At 41.9% G+C, this 27,041-nt stretch overlaps 2 long non-coding RNA genes across 4 annotated transcripts in view; one reads left to right on the plus strand and one right to left on the minus strand.

Annotated features, from left to right (window-relative positions):
* The window catches only part of LOC308468881, a 211,996-nt gene that overhangs the window by 106,592 nt on the left and 78,363 nt on the right, over positions 1–27,041 (plus strand). The window lies entirely within an intron of this gene.
* The window catches only part of LOC308468862, an 83,576-nt gene that overhangs the window by 20,205 nt on the left and 36,330 nt on the right, over positions 1–27,041 (minus strand). Inside the window, exon 1 of one of the 2 annotated variants that reach the window (XR_013981900.1) lies at positions 20,178–20,398. The exons of the other annotated variant lie outside the window; for it this stretch is intronic. This is a non-coding gene — a long non-coding RNA (uncharacterized lncRNA). Of the gene's footprint in view, positions 1–20,177; positions 20,399–27,041 lie in introns of those variants that run through there. 2 annotated transcript variants of the gene reach the window in all.

The raw sequence follows: 27,041 nt of genomic DNA on the forward strand, positions 1-27,041 counted from the left end.
AGCAAACGGTGTCCTCCAGCAATACCTGAGGTGTTATGTCAATGACAGAGAGAATGACTGGGTAGAGAAATTGGCGCTGGCGGAATTTGCCTACAACAATGCAGAGAATGTGTCCACAGGGATGAGCCCCTTCTTGGCTAATTATGGGTGTCATCCCAGGGCATTCCCAGGGGGAGGAGGGGAGAGATGGAGCGTCCCGGCAGCCGAGCATTTTGTAGAAGAAATGGAAGCAATCCATCGTCAGCTCCAACTCAACTTAGAAAGGGCGAAGGAAGAATACAAGAGGCAGGCAGACAAGAACCGAAGGGAAGGTGAAACCATAAGGGTGGGAGATCGGGTGTGGCTGTCAACCCAAGGGTTGCCGTTCAAAGGAGGTTGTAAGAAATTAAGACCCAGGAGGTTGGGTCCCTTTGAGGTCATTCAACAAGTCAACCCAGTGGCTTTCAGGCTCCGGTTACCCAACCACATGAAACTGCACCCAGTATTTCACAGGTCGTTACTGTCACCGTATGAGGGGGGACGAGAAGGGATGTCCACTCGGGGACCGATCATAGAAGAAAGGGAATGCAGCAGCCATGTGGCAGAAATCCTCGACGCCAGGTGGAAGGGGGATCAGGTGGAGTATTTGGTAGCGTGGGAAGGAGAACCGGAGTCAGAAAACACTTGGGTAATGGCAGAAGATATCAATGACGAGGTATTGATAGAAACGTTCCATCAAAGGTTCCCAAGGAAACCTCAGCCTGTGGAGAGGTTCCGGAGGGAATACTTTGGGACCACCGATGAGGAGGAGGAGTTGGAAGGATTCACGGATTCGGAAGGGGAAGGGGAGATGGACTCTGAGGAGGAGGAGTACTTCGAGACCAGGAACCACAACAGGTGGAGAGAAGTGTTCGAGACATCGGAAGGTGAAGGAAGTTCCTTCCGGGGTTTTGCCTCCTCACCGCCCATAGAGGAGGGGGCGGGAGGGGGTGAAGGGGGCCCTGGAGGGGAGGTGGATGTCAGGGAACTGCCATCGGAAGGAAGGGAGGTGAAAGGGCTCACACAGGTTGGGAGAGACTCAGCAGCTGAAGAGGGAACCAGTAGGGGGAGAAGAGCTGAGCTGAGGGAAAGTGAGCAGGAGGGATGGCTCCGAGACACTTCCAGCGAAAACAGTGGGGAGGTTTCAGGACCTCCTGTAGGGACACCCACTCCTCGCCGGAAACTGTCACGCAGAGAGTCCAGAAGACGTGTTTCCGTTAAGGAGCTTTTATGTTGGAAGCGATTCCGAAAGCAACCACTGTCGGAATCTGCAAGCGACTGACAGAGCCATGTTTAAGGGGCTCCGTTACAGACAGAGGTTTGCAAACTTGACCAAACTCTGAGGGACTTGGATTTTACGCACAAGCAGCTCATCGTCCCATCACACTATGCAAAAGAACATTTTCTATACCATTACTTTTTTCTCATAATAAATCTGATTAATTTCTTCAATTTATAATATTTGCTCAGCAAAGGAAGGAGGAAGTGACTTTAGTCGGCTTAAGACTCTACACTAATCCAGACTTCCTTTTGTGCTGTGTTTCTAGGCTTTAAATCTCTACATCAGAGCATTTTTTGTCGTCGTCCCCCCCAGTGCTTTCCCTGGGGAAGCCCACTCTTTAGCTCTGATTTGGAGCAAATGGCAATCTGCAGAAAACCCAAATTACTGTTTGTTCTGATGCACCATTAAAGAGCGGTTACAGAGGGCAACAATAACAAAAAATCACACAGACACAGCACTTTAAAGCAGGGACCTGTTCCTAGAAAGCATGGGTGGATGAGCCCTCAGTTCTGCTGTTGAAAGAAACATAGTCCAAGTCTTTACTTAGCAGTTTATTTATACATACCTTAAGGCATGGGTAGGCAAACTAAGGCCCACGGGCCGGATTAGGCCCAATTACCTTCTGGATCCTGCCTGCGGACGGTCCAGGGATCTCCGCGTGTATCGCCAGCGCGTGCGTTCTTTCCCTTTCCCTCACACAGCGGCAGCGGTAGCTCCTCCCTTCCTCCTCCTGGCTTCTTCCCGCCCTGCCTAGAGGAGGGGGGGGGGCTTTGTTGGTGCCAGTAGCAGCAGCGCTCGAGCGGCCACCATTTTAAGCAGCCTCTCTCTGGAGCCCTTTCGTGCGCCGCTCATCGTCACTCTGCTGCCACTGCCAGCCCCTGCTATTCACAAGACACAGGTAAGCAGCCACCAGGGCTTGTGGTGCTCTTGCATCATTATTATTTTTCAAAATATAGTCCGACCCCCCCCACACACAAAGTCTGAGGGACAGTGGACTGGCCCCCTGCTGAAAAAGTTTGCTGACCCCTAACTTAAGGGGTCACTTTTACAAATGTACGAACTAACATATTAAATGACAAATATGTCCCAATTAAAACAATACCACCTTGACCCACAAAAAGACATGAGCAGTGTTTCTAGTTTTTCCATCATGTAAATCACATGCATAGGAATGTTTATTTGAGTTCAGATACTGCATCAATTTTATTGCTATATTCATATGAGTATGCCTCCTGAATCACATCAGGACCAGGATGGAAAAATGCGCTCAGATAAGCATCCAAATGCACATATCACTGAAATCAATGTGGTGTGGATAGATGGACATTATGAGACTATGCATCTGATTTATATGTGTGGAATTTGCTTGCATGCATAGGATCTGGACAGAGGCATTTGCAATTTAAAAACGGCTTGACAATGAAAATAATCACTGGCCCTCTGAAATATTTAATGGATGAAATGTATTATAACAGTGTACATGTCTACACAGAAGTAAGTCCCGTTGATTTCAATGACGCTTCCTTCCAGGTAAGTAGGTGTTTTATTGATTTATTGATTCTATTTATTTATATCCCTCCTTTTTTCCCAGAACAAGGACTCAAGGCACCTCACAAACATTAAAACAAACACAGATGAACACAAATAGCTAAAACATATAAAAGATATTACAGTGGTACCTCAGGTTAAGTACTTAATTCGTTCCGGAGGTCTGTGCTTAACCTGAAACTGTTCTTAACCTGAAGCACCACTTTAGCTAATGGGGCCTCCTGCTGCTGCCGCACCGCCGGAGCACGTTTCTGTTCTCATCCTGAAGCAAAGTTCTTAACCTGAAGCACTATTTCTGGGTTAGTGGAGTCTGTAACCTGAAGCATATGTAACCTGAAGCGTATGTAACCTGAGGTACCACTGTAGATAAAAAGTAATTAAACTATAACTGAAATATATAGATGGATATAGATAGAGAGAGATGAGATAGATAAATAGATAGATAGATGATAGATAGATAGATATAGATAGATAGATGATAGACAGATGATAGATTGATTGATTGATTGATTGATAGAGATAGATAGATAGATAGATAGATAGATAGATAGATAGATAGATTAAAAGCCCTATTAAAAGCCCTTTCCTTTAAAGCTGAGAGTTCCCAAAAGCCTGCTGTAATAAAATGGTCTTCACCTGCTGGCATAAAGACAACAGGAAGGGAAACAGGCTAGCACCTCTAGAAATGGAGTTTCAGTGTCTGGGACCAGCCACCGAGAAGGCCCTCTCCCATATCCCTGCCAAACATTCCTGTGAGGGTGGTGGGGCTGAGAGAAAGGCCCGTTCCTCAAAAAGGATGTCACATGTACACACCTTAGCTCCTGGGTAAGGAAGGATTTTCAGCTTGAGGGCTCCATTCCTTTATAAGGAAGCTTTCTGGGGACCACATTTTAGTAAATCAGTGAAGCGATAGATGTGATTTTTGCCTCTGTTCAGCAGGCTGCATTCCAGCTGCACAAAAACCAGAGGATCCTTCATACACAACACCCCACACATATTTCCATCCTCTAGCCAGACAAGCAAGAGGCATTATCACATACCCTCCAACATTTCTCCAACGAAAATAGTGGTGTCCTACTCAATAATTATAATTATAATAATTTTCTTATTTATACCCCACCCATGTGACTGGGTTGCCCTGAGACTCTGGGCAGGTTCTAACATATACAAAAACATAACAAAACATTAACAGACCCTCCATGTGTCCCTATTTTCCGGGGACAGTCCTGGATTTACAGCAGCCGTCCCAGTTTCTGATTTGATCCCAGAATGTCCCTCTTTTTCTTAGGACATCTCACTAGCTTTACCTCAATGTCACTAGCTTTGCCTGAATGTTTTTGCCTGGCTAGGATGTTCCTTCAATTCTGATATTGCATCTTGGTTGTCTAGGTGGAGAATTTAGAGAGAATGTTTGTGTAGAAACTAGCCTTATATTTGTTTATCTCTGCCCATTTTTACTTCTGGCCTCACTCACCACAGGCCTGCACCCTTGCCCCAAACCCATTTAACTGGGGGGGGGGGGGCATCTACACTTTAAAAGCTTTGGAGAAGGCTGCCAGAATGGCATACCATCCAACTTTTTCAGACCAAAACCGGGATGCACATCCTTCCGGGATGTCCCGGATGAGTCATGTGACCCATGCCTCTCTCTCTCTCTCTCACCCTGAAAACAGTGCATTGTGGGGGCAAGTTTGCAACACCTAAAATGGCTACCATAGTCTTGCACAAAAAAATTCTGATGTCTCATTTTTTTCCAGGGCACCTGGCAGGTATGCAATTGTCCACTTGCACAAAGGACTCCCTTCAATTTCTCCCCTGCAATGAAAATGACCTCTGCATGTGCTCAAGGGCACTTTCTTTTCTTCCTTCCTGTCTTTCAGGAAGAAAGTTTGCTCTGTGTTTGTCTCCTGTTGCTGTTCGGTTCTTGTTTTTACTATTCTATGTTTTCACCTGCCTCTTTGGCCCTCCCCTCTACTTCACAAATCTGCAGGAAGTGACAGCTGTGACCCAGGAAGGCAAGCTCAATCCATGTTAGGGCACTTGTGGTTCAATAAACGGCCTATGTTTGGTTCCTCCTGGGGACTGTGAAAACAAAGCAAAAGACAGACTACTATAGAATACATGGCAAGTAGACAGCGTTCAGCCTAGGAGGTCACTGGGTTTGATTTAGCCCTGGTGTGTATACAATACTACATTTCCTTATACATATGTGTTTATAAATGCCTGGTCTCCCATGTAATGTGAACTGAAATGGCTGACAATGCTTCAAAACATCAACAGCTGGGGAATTATCTTTCCCAGCAGCCAAGTTTACAAGGTTGTTCTGTTGCTGGGGGGAAAATGTGTACCATTTTGGAAATTGTATCCAACAGCTCCCGTTTTAAGCTGCTGCAATTTTGAAAAGTGAAAAAGTGAGGGTTCGAATTCCTGTGTGATTTGAACATTTTCTCCAATTTTGGTAATAGAGCACTATTTTTGTTCTACTTTCTCAGTACACATGTGAATCTATTAGACTGCACTGTGGAAGTAAAAACACACCAATTTAGTGCTGTGTATTATGGATCCCAGTAGAAATGGATTTATGGGTCTTGAATCCACTGTAATGTGAGCTATTTATAGTAAACTGCTGAGAATTTAATAGCCTAATATGTTTATAATCCCAAGAGAATCTGCTATTAAGGCGAGAGAGAGAGAGAGAGGAGAGAAGGGAGAGATGATACACAGTTAACTTAACATCACTGATGCTACTCCTTCTTAGCCTTTTGACACACACACACAGAATCTGAATAATTGTGCAAGTTGAAATTTTATATTGTGTTGAGATGAGCAGAACACCCCTAATACACTTCTTTGATAAACTAAAAATATTTATTAATTTACAAGAGTTTGGAGGGATTTAGGCAGAAGCTTCTATTGGTACACAATAAATAACATCTCATCTTTCAAGATTCAGGTAGGTAGCCTTGTTGGTCTGACACAGTCAAAATAAATTAAAAAATTGTCCAGTAGCATCATAGATACCAACTAAGTTTGTTCTGGGTGTTGCGTCCAGGTGCAGTGAATTAATGGTATATTCTCTCCTTAAGTACAATCCATATGAGAAAATGCAGTGAGATGTAGGGTGTTGGGATGCTCTGGGAATTCAAACATGTGCATCTTGAAACAATCTCACAGGAACACTGTATGGGGAGGAAATATATGGCTGTCCCTTGAGGGCAGTATCCTTATTGAGACATGGTGGTTTTTGCCAACAAGAGGACTTCATTCTGTCCTATGACTTCCAGCTGGCATGTGTGCCCCATTTTCACAATGTGAGGCAAAATAAAGAGGAAGGAACTACCCTTCCCTTGCATCACTTTGTAAGACATTATCTGGGGCTATGAATTGTGAATCAGCACTCAAGTCTGACCCACACATTAATTCAGGAGGTGTTGATCTGGTGAGTCTGTTTTGGAATCAGAATTTGCAAGTGGGTCTGGGAGGTACAACCCCCAGACATCATGTGAGCAATTCAGCTGAGCTGTGAAAGGGATCCATGTGTCTCAGAACAGCAATACTTCTGTTCTTACTTATTTGTTTAGAAAGTGTATAAACCGCTTGATAAAAAAAACTCTCCTCATAGGGTCCAGGAGTTCTCCAAGCAGTAGAATTCAATTCACAATACTGCAACAAGCGCATGAAAAGTTATCACGATTACATTTTACTTTCAGCCAGTGATCTCTGCCATGGGTAATATGTTGAAACAATACCAGTATCTGCCTGAGTAGTTTCTCAGTGCAACCCCGAGCCTGACAGATTAAAATTCATAGGGCAGTGCCCACTAACCCTGCCACACAGAAAGTGGGACTATGCACAAACATATTCCACACAAATGGAAAATACCGAGGATGCATACCGTATATTTCAGAAATGTTGTAAGAAAAAGTGGTTTTATGAGCACATTATTCCATAATAGCTGAAAGATGGCAACATTATATAGCAGCATCCCCTAACACTCCCCTCAAACCTCCAGAGATACCACTATAAAATAGAAGTGTAGAAAGACCCTTTCACAAGAAATTAAAAAGAGTGTAGTTATAGCCTACTCTCACATTTATTTTTCAAATGTAAAATCGTTATTATAAGATTTCTGTTTGTGGGTATTTCCCTTTGCAGAGCTGACGTGCTTTGGACAGTCCATTGACAGATATGTAAAAAAATATTTGGGAGGAGAAGGGGGGGGAAAGTCACATATGTCTAGTTTTAGGGACGTGTCTTAAACAAAGCTACAGATTTATTTATTTTATTATGTATAAGTCAGGCTTTCATAGAAAATAATGTGCTGTTAGTCTGGATATATGCACCCACAATTGGTTATGGAAGATTTTATTGCACCGTGAGCAGAATTGTCAGATATTGGAAGGTCAAATGGTAAGGAGCAATAAAAAGGTAAAGGGACCGCTGACCATTAGGTCTAGTTGTGACCGACTCTGGGGTTGCGGCGCTCATCTCGCTTTATTGGCCGAGGGAGCCGGCGTACAGCTTCTAGGTCATGTGGCCAGCATGACTAAGCCACTTCTGGCGAAGCAGAGCAGCACACGGAAACGCCATTTACCTTCCCGCCGGAGCGGTACCTATTTATCTACTTGCACTATGACGTGCTTTCGAACTACTAGGTTGGCAGGAGCAGGGACCAAGCAACGGGAGCTCACCCCGTTGTGGGGATTCGAACCGCCGACCTTCTGATTGGCAAGTCTTAGGCTCTGTGGTTTAACCCAAAGCGCCACCCAATAGCCCTGCTCTAATTGAAATGGCAAGCCATTTATTGCATTCTGACTTAAAAAACACCAAAAGACCACAGTAAGTAACCATTTTTGGGGGGGAGGGGAAACCCTTATTTTTGTGAAAACTACATATCCTGTTTTGGAAGTAAGATCCCCAAACAGATGCCTATTTCAAGGCAAGGAGAAAATATCTGCAAAAATAATTGGGGAGGTTTTACACACTCTACGTTGAATGGTCAAGGTCTGCGTCCATATGGGGGTGGATTTTTTAAAAAGTTTTCCTCTCAGAATGGCAAGTCAAGCCTCATGTAATGGGGACTTAATTGTGTCAAAATTGATTGACGTTCACACGCTGAGACTTCTGATACCTATATCATACACAACCCTTTTAAACAACATTTTGCACAGCATTGTTGGGCTTTATTCTTAGTAAGTTTCACTTTATAACAAAGCTCTACTCATAGTAGACCCACTGAAATTAATGGATCTAAGTGGACCATGTACATTAACTTCAGCGGGTCTAATCTGAGTAGGACTAGCATTGGTTAAAGGCCAAAGTGTTCTGTGCACTGATTTTCTTAGTGTCTGTTGGGTGGGGGCGGAGAATTGGGAAGCAAAAAGGTACCACAGTTATCCTGATGCGTGAGACCCAAAAAAGATTGCTGTGAAATGTATTTTAGTCTCCATTATATTACACTCTGAAAAGCAGACTCTGAAAGAACTGGGGGGGAGTACAGGTTGCCGTTATATATGCCCATTACTGTGGGTGATGCATTAAAAGGAACATATTTCTCCACTTCCCAACCTTAATGCAATATTTCTGTGAAGTGTCCCTCACATGACCCCTGTATCGAAGTTCTTTCCTCCTCCCCTATCATGGGGCCTCAATATGGTACAGTACACTTGATGAACTCTTCATTTCAGCCACTGGTTCCATTCCTCTTAGACTTTTGACCTTAATTCCGCCTTCCAGACTGCTATGTATTTGGCTTGATTATTTAGCAAGCTTCATGCTCTCTTGCCCCTTTCCTCTTACACATCCCCTCCTTCAAGCAATTCTATAATAAGACATACAGTGGTACCTCGGGTTAAATACTTAATTCGTTCCAGAGGTCTGTACTTAACCTGAAACTGTTCTTAACTGAAGCACCACTTTAGCTAATGGGGCCTCCTGCTGCCGCCATGCCACCGGAGCACGATTTCTGTTCTCATCCTGAAGCAAAGTTCTTAACCTGAAGCACTATTTCTGGGTTAGCGGAGTCTGTAACCTGAAGCATATGTAACCTGAAGTGTATGTAACCTGAGGTACCACTGTATTGAAGGATTTTTGCCACAAAGAGCTTCCATGTAGAATCACAGAATTGTAGAATTTGGAAGGGAGCCTGAGAGTCATCTAGTCCAACCTCTTGGCGATGCAGGAATCTCAACTACATTGTACATGACATATCTTGATACAGAACTGCAGATTTATTGCTGTAGCTCAGGATAACACTGATCATAATCCAATCATAGAACCATAGAGTTGGAAGGAACCGCAAGGATCATCTAGTCCAACCCCCTGCAATGCAGGAATCTTTTGCCCAAAGCCCAAAGCTTGAACCCACAGCCCTGAGATTAAGAGCCTCAAGCTCAACCAATTTAACTATCTCAAGCCAATGTATATTTGCCTATGTTATTTTGAAAGCTTTGGAACACAGATTAGGGTCCTGGGATATCCTCAGATCATGATCCTCAGATCATTTACTTTCTTCTCTGGAGCTACAAATGAAGTGCACATGTTTTTCCATTATGAACACATGAATCCACTGCAGTTTTTCTCAGTTTCTCAACTTTCCAGTCCTAAGTCCAGTTCTTCACATTACTGAGTGTTCACACATTTAATTTTTCACTCCTTTTGACATGTGTGTATCTGTTGTAAGGACAGCTGTGTCTGGCCCAGTGACCTTGACAAAGGCCTAGACTGGCCCTATAGCCCTACCTGTCCCCCTCTGCTGGCCACTTAGCATTTCACCACCACTGACATGCAACTAATACTGGTTTCTAGACTTTCCCAACATTCTGCTCTGCGAGGGGGAGAGGAGGTAACAAATAATGCATATTTTACATCCCTCTTTTCTGTCTTTAAAAACAAAAATATGACTAACAAAATGTTTTTTAGAAAGCCGTTAAAGCAAGCTAATGTAGCGAGAAAAGACATGTTGGTGATGAAACAAGAATAAAATCAGTTGAGAGACACACACACACACACAGGTCTGCCTCAGATGCTTTACAAAAAGGCAGGTGTGAGTTCAGGGCCTGCCGCTATCTACTCACTTAGAGCACTAGATGCGCGCACACACACACACACACACACACACACACACTTCTGTGAACCACGCTGAGACCTCTGGGTATAGGGTGGTATATAAATTCAAACAACAACAACAACAACAATAAATTTCAACTTAAGTTTGCGATTTTTTAAAAAAATATGAAAAGTGAAGTTCTTCTAATATTCACGTTTTTGTAAAGCATATTTTCCCCAGTACAGTGGTACCTCGGGTTAAGAACATACCGGTAATTCGTTCTGGAGGTCCGTTCTTAACCTGAAACGGTTCTTAACCTGAGGTACCACTTTTGCTAATGGGGCTTCCCACTGCTGCCGCGCCACTGCCGTATGATTTCTGTTCTCATCCTGAAGCAAAGTTCTTAACCCGAGGTACTATTTCTGGGTTAGCGGAGTCTGTAACCTGAAGCGTCTGTAACCTGAAGCATCTGTAACCCGAGGTACCACTGTATAATGTATTTTCATATGTAATTTTAACTTATGCATGCATTTCTGTGCATGCTTTAACCTAGTACAGTGCATGTACTTGGCTGGAGAACTGCATTGCAAAATTTGGAGATGTGAGAATCTCAAAGGGTGGCTGTGTTTTGGTTTGCGTACTGTTTTTGCAAAGTATGAATTAGGTAAATTCGCCTTTAAATGCGAAATGAATTTAATTTTCTCCCCATTCCTATTGTCATTATTGTAATAGCCCTTCCTCTTTGTTGTTGGACTACAGTTCCCATCATCCATGATCACTGGCCATCCAATGACATCTGGCGTGCCAGAAGTGTCATCCCTTTTCAGAGCCAATAGTTATTATTTTTAAATTTGAGCATGTGGATTTATTTTCCTAGTGAAAATAGAATAAAATGGGACCATCAAGTTTACTTATTTATAGGTGGCACTGCACTTAACAGTCCGCACTGAATAGTCTGGTCTAAAGGGGGGGGGTGCAACCCACAGTAAGTAATGCATAATTTAGTGATCCCTTGAGTTTCCATCTTACAGTTATTTTGTATTTACAACCACCTGTGAATTTTTAACTTTTTGGGGGGGGTATTACTGTTTGAAAATTTAATAACGAATACAATAGCCAAGCAAAATATAGATAGTATCACATTGTTATGCTGAAGAAATAAGACTACATAAACATCCATTTCATTGATTCTTTTGTCAAAGGAAACAATAATTTGTATACCACTGTAATCATATGCAGGAGTTAATGCCAGCACAGTTTTATGTTTCCCTGCAAGTTATTGTGTTTTAATCTTTCCAGATACTTCATAATAAATATGAGATCATATTCAAAACGAGAGCATAATTTCGGTGACTTGGAGACAGTTGAGACAAGCATGGAATGCAAAATATGATTCATTCTTGAAAAAGGAGAGGCTATTATTAACATTAATACACTCCCCAACCTACTGTATAGTGTCTGGCGAGTAAATTTGCAGGCAGAGGCAAGAGGAGGCATGTCCTAGGCTGCATTCACAACATACATGTAAAGCATTAGGATACCACTTTAAACAGCCATGGCTTCCCCCAAAGAATTCTGGGAACTCATATCAACCCTGCACATATTTCAATTGTGGCCCTGCTCTACGCATATAAGGTGTCTCAACTCATTATTTCTGCTTGCCGATAATTGAAATCATAGGGGAAAGTTTAAAATTAAGGCCATGACATCTTAGGATGAGCCAAAATGTTTCTCCTTCTTCTGATAACTCGGGATTAGACAGTTTCCCCAAACCTAACAGGTTGTGGTCATCTAAATTACAGTAACTTGCAATATACTGTCAACATTTTAGTTGCTGACGTGATTTCTGAAATGGCTTTATTAAATTGAATTGCTTCACTGAGTGCAGTATTGTCTACCCTGGCTGGCAGCTGCTCTGAAGATGAGAATGTTATAGGTGGAGATACCAGGAACTGGATGCTGAACATTCTGCACGCCAAGCATGTGCCCTACCAATAAGCTGGGGAGGAGTCCATAGATGTTTTTCCCAGGGCACTTGCAGTCTATAACATATATTACATTGCTTGGAGTTTCAGGTGATGTTTTGTGTAATGTAATAGATCTTGCCAGTCACTCGGCTTTCGAAGGTGACAATTTCCCTAAGATAAATATAAGTGATACAATGATTGAATTCACAATAACACAATCAGGATGGATGATAGGTGGTTATAGTTCAGTGCTCACAAGTAAATTGCATAGATCTGGAGACTAGAAAGCAATGAATTGGAGGCTTGCTAGTGGCTTTCCCAACGTGATGTGAATTGGCTACCAAGGGGTATCTTTCTTTAACTGCATGGTGACAGGAGCTGCTGGGTGAATTTCACAGAAAAGAAAATCCAGGCTCAGAGATTAAGGTTATGTATTTCCGCTGCAACAGAAACAATCAAGAGGCTTGTGGCACCTTAAAGGCTAACAAATTTTATTATGGTATGAAATGGAGTCTAGCCCATGAAAGCTTATGCCGTATTAAAAGTTGCTAGTATTTTAAGGTGTCACAAGAGGACTCTGTTTTTGTTGCAGCAAACTAACACTGCTACCTCCTTGGTATCTTAGCTGGCTTTTCTTTCTCCTTTCCCCATTAGATAATAGCTTTTGAGCGCTGTATTCATTTTATCCAGATCATCATTTATGTTGATCTCATGGGAGCCAATGGAGAGTGCTGTTTATAACAACGAGAGGAGCAGGAAATGTTTTAATTTCTGAGTCACAATCCAAACCCTCTCTTTGCAGTGAGGAGGGAAGGCTGCTGTAGGGTTGGGTGAAGGTATCTCTCTTCACTGTCCCGCTGGCTTCTGCCAACCACCACTTGTGGAGTGACACTAGCATAAGTGGTGGGAAAGGCCTCTGTCAGAAACCTTGACTAAGCAGCCAGAGTCAACAGCATTGGCTACCAGTCAGCTACTGAGCCGTGTTGTTAACATACAAAGCCCTGGACAACTCAGGACCAGGTTACCTGAAGACTACCTGCCCCTGTATAGACCTATAAGATGACTAGACTATCTGGAGAAATAATATTTAAATAAATAAATAAATAAATAAATAAATAAATAAATAAATAAATGTTTGTTCAATAAAGTTTATGTGCCACTTGATTGTCCAAAAAGTTTATAATACTCATGGTACCACACCTTGCAGGATCTCACAGGGACCAAAGAACCAACATGTTCTGCCATTACCCCTTTGCACTGTCAAATTCCCTTCCCTCTCCCATATGCATTGCAGTTGCTTCAGAAATCTTGCACATTTTGCCCAGACTTTCCCCGACCCATATGTTCATGCCCTGTTTTTTGTATTTGACTCCTCTGAATTTCTGTTTAACTTGCTTTTACATGCTTTCCCCATGTTATTTATTTATTTATTATTCTGTTTATTGCATTTATATCTCACCATTTTCTCCAATGAACTCAAGGTGGCATATTGTTGTTGTCGTCGTTCGTTCCCCCCCACCCCCGGTCCTCATCTTATCCTTACAACAACCCTATGAGGTAGGTTAGGCTAAGAGGCAGTGACTGACCCAATGTTGCCCAGTGAGCTTCAAGGCTGAGTGGGGATTTGGTCGGGTCTTGGTCAGACATGCTAACCACTGGTCCTGCTAGCTAGGGATGATGAGAGTTGTAGTCCAACAACCTCCGGGGACCCAAGGTTGAGAATGGCTGCCACTATAGCACACTGGCTTTTTATACAGCTGTTTAACTGGTTTTTGGTTATGCTTTTAGGTTTAACGTTTGAATGATATACCGTTTGTATACCACTTAGAGTTTTCCGGCCACTTCCAGGTCACCACAATGTGTGCGCTTGCAGTTGCAAGCAATTGGACATGCGTAAATCAATGCTTGCCTGCCTGTAATCCTAGTGTGTCCCCTTCCTCCTCCCTGTTGAGTTCTACAAATCATAACACTGAGACTAAGGACAAATAAGCCACCCCTAACAGTGGTTGTAAGAAGCCAGGCAGGTGGGCAGAATGAGGTTGGTGGAGAAGCACCCAGTTTGATCTAATGTACGAACCTCTACTGGTGCATTGGTTCCCCTAGGCTTTGCAGAGACTCTGCTCTATGCATGGGCATTTGGAATGGGGTCTGTGGGGCATGCAACTTCGAGCGTGGGGTTAGTGCATTCATTCTGCCACCCAGGGCTGGGCCACCCAATGAGGTAGGGTGAGGTGACTGCCTCAGGCGGCAGGATCCACAGGGGCAGCAGATCCAGCCGCCAAGGAATATATCACCCACTTCTGCTGCCATTGCTGCAGCAGTAGTAGCAGCGACAGCTGCGGCACACTCCTTGGAGGCTGGATCTGCTGCCTCCTTGGCAGCCCGCCTATGGTTTTCCCTACAGCAGCCTCTTCATGAATAGGAGGTGCTGCTGGGCAAGAGTCCCACCCTTGTTCCTGATGTAGGTCTTTATTCCTCCCTTGTTCATGACGGAAAACTTCACTTACACCTTCTTCCCTGGTCGGGAGGCACCATCTTGTGGTTTGCCTCAGGTGGCAAAATGTCTTGGACCAGCCCTGCCCCATACATACACGTTTAATGTAATTTCTGAATGTGGCCCATATAGCCTAAAATTCTCAATCCTCATTTCAAACTGTAAGCAGTTGTTAAGCACCTGTGACTGCATTTACCCACGTTCCTCCACTTAGTCCCTTGGCTTCTCCCTCTCAAGACTGGTGCCCAGTGAGAAGGCAGGGAGACCAAGAGGAGGCAGAGCCAATGGCAGATGGGTGAGGAGGCTGACAACCAATGTCACATGCAATGTCCCATGAAAGGAACGAAGCATACAGATGGGGGTTCTCTGAGACCAGGCTGAGCTTGGTGCAGCAGTGCCCCATTTGCCCCATACAGCAGCCACCACCATTGCTTTCCCCAGTTGACTATTTCAGATTGCAGGTTCCTTGAGAGCAGAGACGTTTAATTTCTGCCTGTGTATCCCTGTAGGCGCCATATACGCTCATAATTAAAAAACTGTGAGTTCCCCATGGAATTCTTTGTGCAGCCACGGCTATTGCTCTATAGGCCTTCTGCACCAAGAGAAACAAAGCCCTTTTGTTGGAGCGATCAAGATAAAACATTATGTGTGAACAAATGACTTTGTATTTGTCCTGTGCTAGCATCCAATAACAAAAAACACTAAACTGTATCTTTTAAATAAATTAGTTTAATCTGCGTTGCCTGGGAGTACAAATGAAAATATTGTGCTATTAAAATTAATTTAATATGTCTTGGAGATCATAAACGAAAGTTAAAGATGGAACACACAGAAGTAAGAATTTGCTCAAGAGGAAAAAAAATGAGTGTTTGCAATAGCCCACTGAGAGAGGGTCTCTTTCTTCTTTGGAGATCACTCGTAGCCGAGTAAGATTGTATTCCATAAACACAGTTTTAACAATGAGTCTGTAAGTGACTGTGGAGGCCAATTCTAGATCCACATGTCCTTCCACAGTGGGGACACTGGTTTCCGGGAGGGTACTTGCATACTCATAGTGGCCTCAACATACTGACATGATGTAGCCTGGTATGCTGCTCTAAAACTTTAATTTCATGTGATTTCATGTACAGTGGTACCTCGGGTTAAGAACTTAATTCGTTCCGGAGGTCCGTTCTTAACCTGAAACTGTTCTTAACCTGAAGCACCACTTTAGCTAATAGGGCCTCCCGCTGTCGCCACGCCGCCAGAGCACGATTTCTGTTCTCATCCTGAAGCAAAGTTCTTAACCTGAGGTACTATTTCTGGGTTAGTGGAATCTGTAACCTGAAGCGTCTGTAACCTGAAGCATCCGTAACCCAAGGTACCACTGTATACGCATGGTACCCCAGAATGTAACTCCTGCGTAAGTGGGGAGACTCCTGAATTTATCTTTTTATTATCCTGTCTTTCCTCCCAAAAGAACCCAATGCAGTGCACATGTCCATAATAGAACTTCTAAAAACATAGTCCAGTTTTGCCTACTCTGACTGGCAGTAGCTCCACAAGGTCTCAAGCAGGCAAATATATTTTCCATCTGTTCCCTAATTATTTTAACAAGAGATGCCAGGGATTGTAACTGAGATCTTCTGGGTACAATGCAAAGGGGGACAGATGCAAAAGAAGATCAGGCTCCTGCATCTGTAATAGATGTGCAGAAGAGGAAATTTCAACAGGTCTAGTTTTCATGACAAGCTATGTCTGCTATAATTCCCTGTTCTGTTAACTATTAAAGGTGCAGGATCCCTGTTCTCTTTTGAATCTCAACACTGCATGAGCCCTGTCGCTGAGCTAAAAGGGTGACCAACTAGATCAGTTGTAGGTAATCTTTGTCCTTCCAGCTGTTGCTGAACTACGACTTCCATTATCCCTGACCGTTGGCTATGCTTGCTTGGGATTATCAAAGTTGTAATTCTGCAGCATCTGGAGGGCCACAGGTTTCCCACACCTGAACTAAACACCTCTAAATCCTAAGATGATGCTATCACAGGTGTATTTGCTCTTTGATGAAACAGACAAATCAACATGTGGAAGGACTTACCTCTTCTGTTAGTGAGTGAAGGTCAGTCTGATGCAAGATTTCATGCGTCCATTTCCCAGAACAATTTTGGAGCTACCCCACACAGCTCCTTGATGTCTAAGTCAATCTGGAATGGTTTGGTTTTAAGTATGGGTATCCCCCAAAGCCTGGAAGCCTCTCTGATTTGAAATAACAGGTATATAAAATTGAATTGATTTCAAATGTCCAGTGGACATTCTCCAAATTAATCCAGTTTAATGGGACTCTTTCAAATCTATACATGATAGATGGAGTCTGCCCATCATGACATGTTATATATAATTTATTTACTATTACCATTAATCCTACTAAGTTTGGTATGCAAGCTATGCGAAATTTCTAAAATGCATATTACTAATTCCTCTCAGCCATTTTAATAGCCCACATAAAATTGGAATTTAAAAAGTCCCCACTCTCTTACTTTCTGTTTCCTCTTAGTGCCAGTAATACACTGTGAATATTAAGCAATTTTCAAATCCTAGCTGCAGCAATCTGGTTATTGAAGTGAAAAATTAGCACTTTAAGGGCCTTCTGAGTTCACAATGAGATGTTTCTTATAACAATCTCCCCACCGTTAAATTGGATTCGCTTTCAAGTTGGTCTTCCTCCAGACTAAATTACCACATGTAATTAGCTTACAGTGAAACTTCCAGTAGTCAAATTAGTCTGTCACTTCACACACATCCTGCATTGCTGGGCAATGAGGTCAGCCGTTCTCCTCATTATATCACAAATAGATTAATATAAATGATAATAAATATCTCATCGATTTTTTTCCAAGAAGAGTTGTATAACTTTGCCTAATCTTGAACATACAAAACTTTAAAACAAAGCCCCATTTCTTTTTTTTAAATAAATAAATAAATAAATAAAATGCTGTGATTGAACATGTTGTGCTAATAAATGTAAATGAAATGTATTAATAAATGTACATTAATAAATGTAATGAAAAATATTTGTAAAGATTAGAAGGAACTTGCATTTTTTAGGCCCAGAGATCCTTAACTCTCTTTTAATTTTAAATTTCTTTTTTTAAAAAATGCTAATGCAACAGAACAACAGAACAAAATAAAAACAAAACAAAAACATTGCCTGCCCACATTAACAACCCGAACACTCCAACAATCCTTATTTAAATGTATAGATTAATAAAAGCAGTCCAAACAGGAGTGTAAACAAGACTGGTGATTATAAGCCATGTGTACGAAAACAGAAAGGGCAGTGACATCTGCAGACCGCTGTTGGGTGTTCATCTGTCCAGCTTTTGCAACAGAAGTTTCTTAGCTACCACACAGGCTTATGGGATTCACTTTTGTTCTACATCTGTTAATTCCCACACCGCAATGATATAATTTCATAGTGTGTGACATCCACAAATATCTAGGATTCCTCAAACACAAAGTTAATGCAAACAATACTTTCTGACCAGAAATAAGACACCATCACAAGAAATGCTCTTACCACATGTTTCAGTGTTCATGTTCAGTGTTACATTGCCAATAATCTATCTGAACTGACCAAATCCTTCCTATGAAGGCACTGTGGAGTACCTAAAACATCAGTTTTTCCTCTATCATTTTTTATTTTAAATCTTTCCATTTTAAATACCAATCAACCACAGTTTTATATAAAATATCACAAGGCAGTAAACAGACTAAAAACACACTATTGCAAGAACAAGATCAAACCCATCACCTTTTGTATTTTTCTGTTGTGAACCACCCTGGGATCTTTGGATAAAGGATGGTATACAAATTTAAGAAACAAATAATAATAATAATAATAATAATAATAATAATAATAAATTATTTATACCCCATCCATCTAGCTGGGTTTCCCCAGCCACTCTGGGTGGCTCCCAACAAAAACCTGACTCTTCTTTGTGTAAAATAAGGGTTAAGATACAACCTCTATAGAGGGCTTTTTATCTTCTTCTTTTCCTATCTTTTCTCTCTTCTTTGTTTTTATTTAGATTAGTTTGGCTTTTATTGTATTCTGTGTTGAAAACTTTCAATTAAAATTTTATTGTAATTGGGGGGAGGGGAGCCACATTAGTACAAGATGGTAGACAAAAAAAAATCTGGTTTGAAAGCCCTGTCTAAATAATAGTTTTTAGAAAACCTATAAAAAAACAGTAGAGATGACTCCTACAGAATCTCTGTGGGCAAGGAGTTCCACAGGACAGGGCCTGTCACTCTAAATGTTCAGACCCATGGGAAAAGCTGGCCAGACTTTAGGGGCACGTGGTACCTCCAAACATGTCCACAACAGAAGACCTCAGCAACTGAGGAAGAACACAGACTGCATCATTTCATAATCCTCTTTCATATTTCCCCTTATTTATTTCCCCCACCCAAACTACTGCTTGAACTAAGAGCAGCCAAGCTGTGTTTTTGTATATAGATTCCCTTTCTTGAGGCATTCTTTTTTCAAAAGTATTATGCATTTAAGTAGCTGTCGCCACTGGTCCATCAGTTCCAGTATTGTTAACGCAGAATAGTAGGGCTATTCTGGTCATGTGTCACCATTGTGGCAGCCATGGATGTCCATGTGCCCTTAAAAGACATTTCCCCATGCCCACATGGCTGCATTCTCTTGCCTCTCTCTCCACCAAAAGAAGTCCTTTTTAAGCAAATGGCTTCTTCTTCTTCTTTTTTGCAAACCTAAGTGTGGTGTTGGAGTGATTCCTTGGGGCAGAATACAGCTTGGCAGGGGACAGTTGTGGTGCACATGTGGTACCCACAACAGTTTCTCTGGTTTGCAAATGTGCCCAACAGGCCCAGAAAGGTTGGTGACCCCTGGTCCACACTTTGAAGTGAACCAGCTTCGTTCACACTTCCTAGACTAATGCAGGTTGGGACAGTTATTCCTTGATTTTTAGCACTTCTACAGATGTGCTGGGATGTTTGAAGTTGCATGGAAAAGTACATATTTTAGGATAAAAATTGTATTTTGTGCAAAATACATTTTGAGAGGCAACTGTTTTGTGTGTTTCTTTGCTGTTGTTTTATGCAAGATCCAGAATGATGCACAAACAGGATGTGAACACACTCACAACTGAGATGAACCAGAAATAGGCAGATTCATCTGTTCTTTCTTACCAGAAGGTCTCCAAGATCTAAGGCCTACATGGATTTCAGAGACCTACATGGAGAAGCCAGAGACTAAACTTAGAAGCTCTTGCACTCATAGTATGTGCTCTGACACTCAGCTATGTCTCCATTCTTTCTCACTAGATCTGCCGCATTTAGATTCCGTGTGGTGCTCATAGCATGCCCTTCGTATGCATTTATTCTAATTATGGTTCTCACCCTTTGAAGAAATATGTTTATTGTCAGGAGAACAGCAATAAAATTAATCACCATTAGACCTTTGATGCCGCTCAGAGAAAATAATTTAAAAACCAAAGTTACATAGCAATACCCTTGGATGCTTCACTGTTTCACAGGAAATCTGGATTATTTATCCAGCATTGTTTTAAAGAGCAGATGTTTATTTGCATAAAGCTAAGATTTAGTTAAGGCAATGAAAGGGAAATGTCTTCCCCCACCCCCCATAACGCTAATATATGGATGGAAGATTTTTGTAAAGCAATCCAAAAACAATCATATGATTTACACTTTTTTTTCTTTTACAGCTTGTCTTTTATACTTCCAGAGGTACATATCTTGAATGCATATTCCAATGCAGTTTAGAAAACGGTACTGCATTGCTAGCATGCATACCTCACCAGTCTTGGTTCACTTCATCCCACTTCATCCTTGCCTGGCTAGAATGTGTCCTAGATGGAGGATGGAAAGCAGTGTTTGAATGTGTGTGGAAATTTGTCTACTGTACAAAGGTAATGTTTCCATTGATTGCTGCACCCACTTTTGCTTCTGGCCTTGCTCACCACTGGCACATGGCACTCAGAAGACAAGGCAACCCTAAAATGAAAGCTCAAATTCTTTCCTGCATAAAAAGGAGAGGAAATAACATTGCTTGACTTTGTTCACCTATGTCCAACACTCAAATATTAGCTTCTTTTTCCCTCCACCTAGGAAATGGCAAGCACTGCCAAGACTATCATAAAGGTTTCAGTGCAGGCAGTTTTCTCCTCTGACAATTGAAAGCCCTGACCAGCTCATGTTATCGCCTGTCCCTCCAGCCATCCCTATTGCCATTGCAAGGTACAGTTTCCCACTTGTAATGAGTTTCTCTTCTCCCTCTCACTGCCTCTTACTCATTTTAACCGCTACAAACTGAGAAGTGAATGAGGTTTTATAACTTTATTGATGTGCATTCAATGAAGATGGGCAATCAAAGAAGTGTATTCCTGGAACTTCATGCTTGACAATATTTGAACATTTTACAAAATGTGGAGCTGTTCCACTTCCCTATGCTGTTAGGCAGTGTTTTTGTAGTTATTACAGTATAAACATTTTAATGTTTTTTCAAGAACAAGCTAGCAATGGGTTGTAGTCAATGTTAGGCCTACTCAGAGTAGAACCATTGCAATTAATGGACATGACTAAACTAGATTCATTGCTTTCAGTGGGTTTATTAAAGGGCCACTGGTTACACCTAAGAATTTGTTTAAAATGCATAGGCCAGTTTTCACTTACATATTTTCTCTTCAGAATTGCCAGAGATAAACTTAATTGATAATACATATTTAAAAACCACAATATAAATGTTATGACTGGGCAATATTTTCACCGATGTAAGTAATTCCTATATTTTGTTAAACCTTTCTTGATACGTGGATCCAGTTACAGATAGGTAGCCGTGTTGGTCTGCCATAGTCAAAAATTGTCATAGTCAAAATTGCTCATCATCTAACATTGTGTATGGCATCAAATGCCAACAGTGTCCTTCAGCTCTCTATATTGGACAAACAGGCCAAACCTTACGCCAAAGAATAAATGGACATAAATCTGACATCAAGAATCACAAAACAGAGAAACCAGTAGGAGAACACTTCAATCTCCCAGGACATTCTATACAAGATCTCAAAGTAGCTGTTTTACTACAAAGGAATTTCAGAAATAGACTGGAAAGAGAAGCTTCTGAATTGCAACTCATTACCAAACTTAAAACCATGGAGAGACCTGGTTTGAACAAAGACATTGGATTCTTATCCCATTATACATGACTGAGCCATTTCTCACCTTCTCACCCCTTGCCTTTTCCTGTAAGACCTATTACAGTCGTTAAGAGTCGTCAGCAGGCTCATCTCAGCTATCTGCCAATCTCCCATTCCCACCACCCTTCTGAGTAATACCCCTCCCCACCTTCTCACTATATAGAAGGATCTGGCAACTTTTGTTTCAGTGTATCTGAAGAAGTGTGCTTGCACACGAAAGCTCATACCAAGAACTAACTTAGTTGGTCTTAAAGGTGCTACTGGAAGGATTTTTTTTATTTTGATACGTGGAGGCATTTCTACAGTGAAGCCTCTTGAAATTTTGCTGAAATTTAACAAAAAGCCGATTTATTTACATTGCTTACTTGGAACATTCTGTTTCTCTAAGAAACCCAACCCAACAGAACAGAACAGAACAGAACAGAACAGAACAGAACAAGAGCCTGCTGAACTGGGACAATGGCCCATCTAGTCCAGCATCCTGTTCTCACAGTAGCTGAAGGGAAGCCTCCAAGCTGGATCTTAGTGCAACAGTACTCACTAGCTCACTCCACTTGTGATTTCCCACAACTGGTTTTCTGCGGCATAATGTGTACAACAGTGGAGACAGAATATGGCAATTATGGCTAGTAGCCATTGATAGCCTTAATCTCCATGAATTGGTCTTCGTTGCATCTTGTGGCAACAATCTGAAGACCTTTTTGTCTGTTCTGAATCTTCCAACATTCAGCTTAATTGGCTGCTCCAATGCCTAGAGTTAGGGGCTTTGGCGGGGGGACTTTTCTCTATTCACTTTCTCTCACACCATGCACAATTTTATTCCTCTTACTCACCTTTTCTCTAAACTAAAAAGCTTCAAATGCTGTAATCTTTTTTCACAGAGGAGTTGCTGCAACTCCTTGATAATTTTGGTTGCCGTTTTCTGAATCTTTTCCACCTCTACTATATCCATTTTTCTTAAGCAGAACTGTATGCAGAATTCCAAGTGTGAACATACCATAGATTTGAATATTATTTATATACTTATTTACACTCCACCTTTTCCCCTTACAGATAAAAATAAGAACTAAAAATCAGAAAAACCAATCATTAAAATACAATTAAACATTGATAGAGTTAAAACTATATACATCTATAAAATCTATTTAAAACATACCAGTTATTACAATAAAAAACAGCATGGTATCAGCACTTTCATTAAAAGATGTCAGTTACCAAAATTCCTGTTGGAACAAGAAAGTCTTCACCTGTCATCGGAAGGACAGCAAGGAGCAAGCCAGTCTAGCTTCTCTAGGGAGGGTGTTCCAAAGTTGGGGAGCCGCCACTGAGAAGGCCCTCTCCTGTGTCCCCACCTAACGTGCCTATGAGGGTGGTGGGACCGAGAGATTAGCCTTCCCTGAAGATCTCAAAACCAGGGCAGGTTCATATGAGGGAATGTGGTATTTTAGATAGCTTGGACCTAAGTTGTGCATAATGGCAATGGCAATGGTTAAGATAATAATAAATTTATTTTCAATTCCTTTTCTGATGTCCCAAGGTGAAATTTTTGGAGGTCTCCACCTCTTCCAACCTTCCATTGGGAGATCTGTTCATTTATTCATTCTCTCTGCTTTCTGTTTCTTAATGAGCTCCTGATTCGCAAGAGGACACCTTTTAAAAAAAAAAAAATCCATGACTGCTAAACTTACTCCAGGATCTATGGCAAGGTACTTCACCAAAAGCTTTCTGAAAGTCTTAAGTACAGTGAGCTCGCAATTTGTGCTCGCTTTATTTACATGATCACTGTCTTATACTGGGGAGGGGGAGGGGAGGGGAAATAAATGGAGCCATTCCTCACTCTCCATTTATTTATTTTTTCTCATCCCGCACACCTAGCAGGTCGTCCTGCCAGAAAAAGAACTTTGAACTCTTTGCCTTGCATACCAAGCTCCGTTGTTTCCTTGGATTTTCCTTTTTTGTGTGTGGTTTTGGGGGCATTTAGGGTTCAAAATTCAATGGTTGGGAACAGATTATAGTTTTTCCCATAGGAACCAATGGAAATTGTTGACTCATTATGCAAATGATTTCCTGAGAATGCATCATGTTCTGGTGTGCATGTTGCATCGTATGTTGATCCTACAAATGGGATCCTCCTTAATGAGGGTCCTGGTTGCACGCAGGCCCCTAAGGCACCCCCGCTGGGAGAGTTGTTGCCGGGCGTGGCCCAAGTCTTAACCGTTAGGCCCCAGGATCGCACCAGGCTGTTTGGGCCAATCGGGGTGGTTGGCGCAATTCCTGGGGCCTATAAAAGCGGCAGCACGACGTAACTGGGGGCACTTGATTCGTGCTGCCAATCACCTGCCCTTCCTCCCTAATTTTAGGCAGTGCTGCTTTGGCCTTGCTTTGGATTGGGTCGCCTGCTTTGGAGCAGGGGCTGGGTAGGAATATTTCCATTTGGCAGATTGGCTGTAGCCACTTGGTTTTTGCCTACCCCCTTAGCAATCCTCACAACTTTGTAAGGTTTGGCGGCTAGGCATTGGCTTATTGAAGTGTGTTGGAGGGGAGGTGCAGCCATCACCTGCCCCTCCATCAATACGGGTATTCCGGTAAAGGAATCTGGGGGTCCTGGATCTGGTCCGAAGTCCGCTTGAGGGGCTAGGGCCATGCCAGGACCACAGGAACCCTAGGGTGAGCTTTGGTTGGTCTTCATCAATGTTGCTCCCTCATTTGGTGTTTTACCCTTTCAGACTTCCAGCCAGAGAGGCAGGAGTCAGTTATAGTCTGTTGCCAGTGCCTAAGCCAACACCACTCACTTTGCTGTAATCAATAAAGTTGTGGCCTAAATTTTGCCCAATAACTTACACTAAAATTACGTGTCAGTGTGAAGTTTCAGGGGAAGGGCTTGGGGGCCTCAAAGCGCAATGAGTGGACCAATGAGTCCTATCCAGTGTAAATTCTACTTATAATAGACTCATTGAAATTAATAAACACGGCTAACATAGGTCCATTAATTTTAATGGCTCTCCTCTGGGTAGAATTTAGTTGTATGCAGCTCACATTCTGTATCTGGTGTGGTGAGAGCTAGCTAATATGGTGCAGTGGTCAGAGTGTTGGACTTAGTGACCCACTTAACCATGAAACTCACTGGGCGACCTTGGATCAGTCATTGTATCTCAGCCTAATGTACCTCACAGGGTTCTTGTGAGGGGGAGATCCTTTTTTTTAAAAAAAAAAAAGTATGCACAGATATACAGTATTATGCAGATACATCATTTGTGGTTACTCATAACATACTGTTGACAGTCAAATCTCTGAAAAAGTAGAGTGTTCAGTCTGTAATCATGTGAATTGTATGTTGTTTCCTGAGTATATAGGAAGAGAGTGATCTTTGTGTTGTTTCTTAGACACCATTGAAGAAAACAGGACTTTTTACAAGCATGACTACTGTTTTGATGCTCTATCTACCATATTTTTCGCCTTATAAGACGCACTTTTCCCCCTCCAAAAATGAAGGGGAAATGTGGGTGCGTCCTATGGGGCAAATACAGGCTTTTGCTGAAGCCTGGAGAGCGAGAGCCTCTCGCTCTCCAGGCTTCAGGAAGCTCTGCACAACCCTCCGGAGCCCGGCGCCAAGCCGCACCGGCCTCCGGAGGGTTGCGCAGAGCTGCCTGCATTTCGAAGCCTCGGGCGCGCTGAAGAGCGCGCCCGGGCTTCGCACAGCTGTCCGCAAGCCTGGGGAGACCGGCGCGGCTCCCTAGGCTTGCGGATAGCAGGCTGTTCTGGGGGCTGGGGCCGGGGGAAGCTCAGGCTTCCCCCCGCCAGCCCCGTGCCTGGGGGGAAATAATTTTTTTTCTTTATTTCCCCCCCCAAAAAAAACTAGGTGCGTCCTATCGGGCGGTGCGTCCTATGGGACGAAAAATACAGTATATGCTGCAGACTAACCTTCCTGAAAGGAGCTTTTTTAAAAAGCACACAGGGATAGAAAACCACAGGTGTAGCAGGTTGAGTACAAGACTCCTCTTCTGCGTTTGTTTTTAAAGTAGGTTAGTCCCAATGAGAGTATGCTTATTTAAGCTCAGGCAGCATGTTTTGACTTGTTTGTGGCTTGCAACCTGAGCTTTCTTTTTGATCTTCTTTTCTATAAAGATGTAATTAAGGATGGGATTTTCTTCAATAGTTCACTCAAATATACACACACACATAACCATGGTGTGATTCTCATCAAAAAGCACTGCTTCATTGGGGAGCAGTTCCTCTGCAAATATTTATTTTAAAAAAAAAAAATTGTGATTTTCAATTATATACATTTCAATAGTCATTTTAATATTTCAAAACTCGACCTACTTCCTACATTTACAGCTGTTCCTTAAATTTATATTTATCATTTCCTGCATATTCTAAATTAATTTAACTTATTCTTTTATTCATCTACTTTAATTATTTACTCTTATGAAACTGCAGGTTTTTACAATAATCCTGCCAATATCTTAATCTTTTGTTTTTAATGTTTTTACTGTATTTATATTCAGTGTTAGCCGCCCTGAGCCCGACCTTGGCTGGGGAGGGCAGGGTATAAATAAAAAAGTATTATTATTATTTATTATTAATCTGTTTATAGTTTGTTTGTAAAGACTCAATAAACCACTTCCATTCCTTTTTGAAACAGTTTGTTGCCCTGAGTTCTTATTTTTCTGATAAGTTTTGACATTTCTGTTTTTGTATGCAATCTTCTTTAGTCAGGACCTCTTTCCATTTTTGGGCAAATAACCTTCTTGCCGCTGTTGTCGCTTACATGAATAAATTTCTATGCTGTTTAGGTAGTTCTACCCCTATAATTCCCCGAAGGAAAGCTTCTGGTTTGTTTGTTTTACAAATGTTACTTTAAACATCTTTTTCAATTCATCATATATCATTTCCCAGTAAGCTTTAACTTTACTGCAAGACCACCACATATGATAAAAAATACCTTCTTTCTCTTTGCATTTCCATCTCTTATAATACTTTCAGGATTGACTCTGTTGGTTCTTCTACAGATATCACCACATCTGTAAATGCTTTTAATTTATATTGTCTCTATCCCACTCTGATACCTTTAATTTCTTGATTACATCTTATTATTTGCAGCAATATTTCTAAAACTAATATAAACAAGAAGGGTGACAACAGACAACAGGTGTTTCATTCCTTTAGTTATTTTGCAATTCTCAGTCAGGACATTATTTACTATCAATCTGGCTGACTGCTCAGTATATATTGCCCTGACTTCTTTTATAAAAGTGTCTCCACAGCTCATTTATTCTAAAACTTTAAACATAAAATCCCAGGAGACGTTGTCAAATGCTTTCTCTGCATCTAAATTATTTTTAAGCCGCTTGTTTTTCATTTCTCATTCTATTCTATTACAGTCATACCTAAGGTTATGGACGTGCCGAAACCCGGAAGTACCGGAACAGGTTACTTCCAGGTTTCGGCGGTTGCGCACGCT

The sequence above is a fragment of the Podarcis pityusensis genome (genome assembly GCF_964106645.2).
Source record: "Podarcis pityusensis genome assembly, chromosome: Z".
Taxonomy (NCBI): domain Eukaryota; kingdom Metazoa; phylum Chordata; class Lepidosauria; order Squamata; family Lacertidae; genus Podarcis; species Podarcis pityusensis.